Below are 7,144 nucleotides of genomic sequence, written 5' to 3' on the forward strand. Positions count from 1 at the left end.
TATTCTTGGTTGTATCTCTTTGCTTCTCTGCTACTTTTTCTTTCTGATTGTATACAGGTAGAGAGCTGGGCTGGCTGTGTTTTTCTAACTTACAGTTTGCAGGGATTTAACTTTTGCTTTTTTTGGTGGGTGGTTTAGGGTTTTTTGTTGTTTTTTGGGTTTGGTGGTTGTTTTGGTGAGTGGGTATTTTTCTGCTACTACTGCATTTTTTCTGAAAGGTTTGGTGGGCTGACACTTTATTACACATTGACATTCTTGCTGGTTTGCTGTATCTGCATGATACATTGGGATGCAAGTTTCATGATTGATCTGATGATACACAGAAGGATGTAGTTAATTTGTAATGGAAATAATAGTAATTCAAAGGTATTCAGGCCAAAAAGGGTTATCTAGTGTGGTCATTTCCATGACATTAAATTCTTCATAATTCTACTTGAGCTGTCGCTTCGCTTTGGGGAGGAGATTGATTTTCCTGTAAAGAGTTCATTGATGGAGAAGCAACTTTACCAATGAGTAAATTATTCCAGAAGTTGATCAGCTGAAGTGGTCTAACCTCAGGTCCCAGCCAGTGATGTCTTAAAACCTTCATTTTTCTAGGTGAAGGACCTCTCTGTCAGCTGTCTCTGTCTATCTAGTAAGCATAGTTTGAGTAGTTTTAAGTCTTCCACCCCTTCGTTTTCTCATAGATAAGAGGGTTGAGATTATCCCTATAGCTGCTTATTGCTAAAGTGTTTCAGAGTTCATACAAAATTTTGTGGTAAGCACCCTTTTTTAAGCATGATGATGGAAATGGATGCAGCATTTCAGCAATGGTTTCACTAATGCTGTCTGTGGGAGGAGCCACTACCACCCTGCTGCTGCCTGAGGACCTTCTGCATGGGACTCTCTGCTCCAATGGTCAGTGCATGCAAAGCAGTGGAGTGACACTGGGAAGGATGTGAAGCCAGAGCAGATAACCAGCCATCTTTGTTCCTACCTGTGCTTAGGCATGTGAGGTATTATGAAGACTTTGTAAATATCATGTAATAATTATAAAATACAAGTTGACCTGGGAGATTGTAACTTCTCTATTCACGGTGGTGATAGCCCAGCTCTGAGTTGTATGGAATAAAGCAAGCCTGGTGTATGCAGGAACTCTGTGAGTTTTCTAACAGGTACCCAGGGGGACCCCAGAATGGGGTACAGCAGACAGAAGTCATAGAAGGAAGAAGATTGGAGTAATTTTTATCTTGCAGGCATCAAATGAGATGAGAAATGGGATGTAGAGTTTGCCATTGAACAGGAGCTACTGGTGGCAGGGGGAGGGCCTCGAGGTCAGACTGAAGTATTCATTCCAGTTTGGGTATTGGCAGCCTCAACAAACAACTTGTATCCTAAAACTGTAATACTGTTGACTTCAAGTTGATGTTTATTTAATAAAATTACTGACAATAGCTTGTTGAAGGTGAGAAATATGTCAGCTTAGATGTATGATTTCTTTTCCCCATCTCCCATTTGAAGTTCTCAAGCTGCTCAACAGCACTGTTTCTCCCTTCCTGCCTCTGCTGGGCTTTGCTGAACCTGTGAGGGAGTAGTAACAGTGTACAAACATCCTTCAGTACCCCTAAAGCAGGCTTTGTGGTTTATTTGGTTCTATACTGGCTCAGAATAACTTCCTATCTTTCCAGCTCAAGATGGATTTTGATGCAGTCTCCTGCTTCATGATGAGTGACTGAAAAATTGTTCTTAAGTAATGCACTGTCTCCCATCATAACCACATATTTTCCCCATCCCTTTCTCTTGGAAAGTAGAATGCTGCTTTTGTAACCCTGCTAAAATAATTCAATTCTGCTTCGGCTGGACTTTATTATTGCAATTTTGAACAAAATAACATTATTTCTTTATAAGAATCAGCCTTTATTTCCCCTGGTTCCTCCTGGTTATGGGACGAAATTCTAATTTTTTAAAGTTTGTGGTAACAGTAGACTTCATTTGTATTTACATATGTCCCATTTTCCTGACACAGTATAAAAGAATGTCATTCTATGCAGAAGGGCTGGGTTTTCACCTGGGATGTAAAAATCACATGACTTGTCTTGACTTACACATGCATTAATTGCACAGTCACCTCTCAGTCCATTAGTAATTCAGTATGTATATTTTGATCGGCATTTTATTGTACTTTTATTCCTACATGGATTTGCTCCAGAGATAGAATCAATACTTACTCTTCTAAAAAAGAAAAATTGTTTTCTGCTTGGTGAAGACCAGTAGTGTTCCATTAATAAACCTGAAACCTCTGTTGTGTCCTCATGAGCTAACATAAAAAAATAACTTGGAGATTAAACTGCTAATATTGCCTTGTACAGTAGTTGTATTATGGAAATGTAAAATAAGATAATATAGAAAAAGATCTGATGTTTATTTTCCTGAAGATACATAAAATTAAACAGAAAATACAATAAAAAGAAGACCTTGGAAGAATGTATCCAGCTCATATAAATAACTTTCACAGAATCATAGAATGGGTTGGAAGGGACCTTAAAGATCATCTCATTCCAACCCCTCTGGCATAAGCAGGGACACCTCCCACTAAACCAGGTTGTTCAAGGTCCCATCCAACCTCAACTTGAACACTTCCAGGGATGGGGCAGCTACAACTTCCCTGGGCAAGCTGTGCCAGTGTCTCCCCACCCTCACACTGAAGAATTTCCTCCTAGTATCTAACCTAAATCACTCCTCTTCAAGTTTGAAACCTTTGCCCCTTGTCCTCTGGCTACACATCCTTGCAAAAAATGTTTGCATTTGAAGTTGGCAGCTTCATCCTGAATGCCCTCTAATGCAGCATAGCCCCAGCATGGCAACTTGGGGGTTAATTCCCAGCTCTGACTCCCAGCTGTGGGAGAAGCAGCAGCTCAGTGCCTTCTCCCTTGATCTACCTTGATGTTACTTTACTAAACTAATGAGACCTAGATACCTCAGGGCCCTGGGGTTCTGCCCTGAAAGATCCTTCCTGCCCTGCTCCCCCGCTGCACCTGGAGGGGCACCTTAACACCCACCAAGCCTGGTGTCTCTGCCACCCCCCGGGGTGCTGAAAACCAGTGAACTCCAATATTGTGCTTTCTAAACAAAGCAGAGATCATGAGCTTGCCCAGAGACCTTTGCCCTGCAGCCAGGGAACACACGACCCCTTGACTTTTAATCACCAGAAAAGGATTTCTCAGAACACCACAGCAAGAAAAGCACTGCCTAAGCTGTCAACAGAAGGTTTATAGAAAGTCTGCTAAAGAGAAACATCTGTGGGGAGGGTGAGATCTGACTCATCCTGCTACAGCTGCTTGCAAAGTAGTCTGGAGACACCTTGTTATTTCCTTCAAAGGAAGAGTGAGACCCCAGGTGAACCTAGATGCCAAGGTTTCTGAAGCTGTGGTCAGATGAGATTATGTCCCATGAAAGGGCAAAACAGAGAAGAAGCTACACGAGGCAAAGTACTTCATGGCAGGTAATGGAAGAAACTTCACAGGTCCTTTCTAGGCAGCACAGCGTTCCCATGCAGGCTGTGCAGCAGCTCTCCCTTAGATAAGCCTACAGCTCTCCCTGCAGATAAGGAAAAAGCTTCTGTCTACAGACTACTTGACTTTGGTTTTCCAAAACCAAATTCACAGTAAACCAAAGCCCTGTTTGCTACAATGTTTATCCGTTTGCCTTGCCAGAGGCTGCAAGCAGCAAGTTACTGGCTCTGCTGCTGTGTCTCCCATCCCTCTTTATTTCCAGTGCTCTTGGGAGATGAAAGCACAGTGTTGGGCTCAGGGACACATCCTTGGGATGGGGCTCCTCTTATTGTTTCCATTCCTTCTCATTCTCCTCCAGATGCCTTCTGCTTCGAGCTGATTTGCAGAAAAATGCTTTGTGCTGGAGTGATCACCTCTTCAGTGTGTGGTCCTCTCATCCTGGACTGACAGGGTTTGTGCTGCCAATAGAACATTGTCCCATTTTGGAGGGTCTGTAGCATCTAGCACTCTGCCATTACCCCCCTAGACTAGTTGCTGGCTAATCCAAGGCAGATGCATTAAACAACTTCTTTTCCTCCCAAAACCCTCCACCTCTTTTACTTAACAGTGTTATAGCTGAAGACTTGTATCTTTGGAAAGCATAAATATGGTAAGGAAAGGACATCTATTTAAGGAAATCTGCAAAAACTTTATACATATCTATTATTACTCGAATATTAACTGAGACATCAACAAGATCACAGAAGTGTGTACTGAAAAATCTTAATTCCTCTTATCAGAGGACGCTGTAGATGGAGGAGGGAGAGCAGGCACAAACAGGCAAAGTCTGGTAGCCACTGTACTGGGCTATGGCAAGTAATCTGTAGCTGGATCCCAACACTGTTCAGCTGTTGAGCAAATATTACATGAAAGATATGACTACAAAAGTGTGTAACCACCGCCCAGAACATTATCGGGTTTGTCAGTCATCAAAAAACTTGTAATAAAATAAAAACAACTAAAGACATGTGAGACTGTAGGTTTATCAGATGAATATCTTTCTCTATTTATCCAGCTCTGTTTTAGCAACTTAAGCTTGTCACCAGTTTAGCATTGAGTTGTTAGTCTGAATAAGCCTTTTTTTTTTTTGGCAAAAGCAAGGAACTCCGAGTTTTATACATCATTCAGCACAGCTTCAGGATGTGCATCACCTCAGAAAGTGGTTTCATTTACCAGGAAGTGCAGGGTGAACTGGGGAACTCCTGGAATTGCACTTAATGTGGATTTAGACACAGGCAGTTCTGTATAGCACTGAAATAATTTGGATGTCTTACATTTCCTATTTATTTCTCACTACATATATCACTAAAGTTTTCATTAACCCCTTTTCTAAATCCAAATCAAAATTCAGCATGATAATTTTGCAGCTTCACGTTGACTATTTTTATCTGAATAATTAAAAAGATGAAAACACAAGCTGCCCAAAGAGATCATTAATATTACAACAAAACCAATCCTGGCATCAGTCGGTGATTATTTCAGAAGGATCTCAGAGAGCCTTCCAGCAATGAAAAGCCTTTTTTCATCCTTTCAGAATATAAGCCCTCCCCATGAAACCCCATTAAATTATGTCTTCTGCCCACAAGGGCTCGGTAAGTTTGGGCTCTTTCAAAGAGGAGGAAAACATTTCTATACCAACAGAGGGTGCCCTCCCAGCACACAAAGAGAGAGCCCCACCTGAGCAGGGGGTAACTTTGGCTGGGGTCAGACAGCCAGAGTACATGGGCACCATGAGGCACTTCAGCTTCAGGCAAAGCAACCCAAAAAACCAACCCAAGCTGGTTGAAAGCTGTTAAAAGCTCCGTGTTTCCCAAACTCTGGCTGCTTGGCGGAGAGAGGCCAGTGAGTAGGAGCCATGGGTGATACCAGTGTGGCAGATGAGGGGAAGATGCAAGACTGTATTTCTTGAAGCCCTGGGGAGGATTTAATGAGTGAAAACTCCTGTTCAAACCCAGTTATCAGCAGTACAGGAAAGCAAACCTCAGGGCTATGTATTTAAGGTGAATCATGGTTTTTAAAACCATGGTTAGTTCTCAGCCAAAATACAGATGGAACAGCTTCTGTGATGGGCTTGCATAAAGAACCATCACAACTCCTGGGCTCAGATCATGGTTTGAAGACTGACAGCTTTGTGGGCAGCCCGCCAGGCTAACCACAGGGTTTTTTAAATAAGTGCAAAGACATTACAGAAAGAAAAAAAAATGTAATGAAAACCAGGAGGTTTTATACCAGCATGAAAATCTAGTAGCACTGATGAGTTTATGATTGCTTCCCTGCCCACCCTCCCCTCCACAGTCCTTGCTGTTTTGCCCCAGATAAGATTGGCTACCAGACTGCCAAGCCAGGTAAGTTCTATATCTGCTGGCAGGAGACCTTAAAAGTGTGAGGAAGAGAGGCTGGCAAAACACAGAGAGTCAAGTGTGTAGAACAGGTATGAGGGTACAGAACTTGTCTTTCACCCATGTTCTTTATTTGCTGGTGTTAAGCTCTGGCTACCTAAATGTGACATTCTGACCTGCGCTTTTTAGCTCATTTGCCTCTGAAAAGCAAGCAGAGGCAGCAGCTGGGATATGGCTGCCCAGGACCTTTCTCTGTCCTCACAGAGGCTTAGATCCCATCTGTAACTGGATCCCTCTTATCTTTATCACAGCAAGCAATTCTCTTGCAGTAGCAAAAACTTGAGACCAGCTACCAGCCTGTGACAGTCCAGATTTATTAGGCTGTCTGCCACTTGAAATGAATCTTTAGCCTGAGATTTGAATGTGCTATAGCAGACGAAAAAAAACACTTTTCTTTTTCCTCTCTTTGCCCTGTCATAAGAATTTAACAATACCTCATGCAACAGATTTGCACTGAGTTTGTACTCTTACTTTGTGTCACCTGTAGTGTGGAGTGGCCCAGGAGCTGTGAAGAGGGTGCTCAGCCAGTGCCTCACAGGCAAAAGTGCTCAGTAGGTTTTGGAGGGAGCAACGTGTTTGTGGAACAAGATTTACCAGGTCCCTGGGATCGACCTGAGCTCATTAATTCCTGATAGCCATGCATCAGCACAGTATCAAACACACACTATATACCAAACATTGGGCTCTGGCACTGGCACTGTAGCCTGTGGTTACTGAGCACCAGTAAACAAGTTAAAAGTGAGGAATAAAATGAAATGCTGCATGAAGGTACTGCAGGAAAGTGTCAGAGCACAGCATCTTTCCTGTTGTGTGCAAGCAGGAGACAGAGATTGGTGCTGTCATTGATGTTGCACTGCAAAGCTAAATGCACAGCTGGCCACCACTGGCACTTGGAGAAGTCCGCACATGGATCTCAGCTCCATGGCTTCACATAGGGTTCCTCTCTTCCACTTTTGTCTTAATTTGCCCCATACTCTGAGGTAAAGTGCCTACAACACCCTGGTCATAGAGCTCGTCTATCCCCTACTAGACACTGAAAGCTGCTCCATTTGTGTGAAGTATTGGGTCATTTCTACTGCCTCTGATGGCATAATACAATATCTAACTTGCTGAGTGGACACCACAGCATTTAATGGAGAACTAAGTATTTGGGCAGTGATATTAATCAGAAAACAAAGGTTGTTGTCAGCTTTCCAGGGTCGGGGTGAGGTGCAG

The sequence above is a fragment of the Calypte anna genome, chromosome 3, assembly GCF_003957555.1.
Source record: "Calypte anna isolate BGI_N300 chromosome 3, bCalAnn1_v1.p, whole genome shotgun sequence".
Classification (NCBI taxonomy): Eukaryota; Metazoa; Chordata; class Aves; order Apodiformes; family Trochilidae; genus Calypte; species Calypte anna.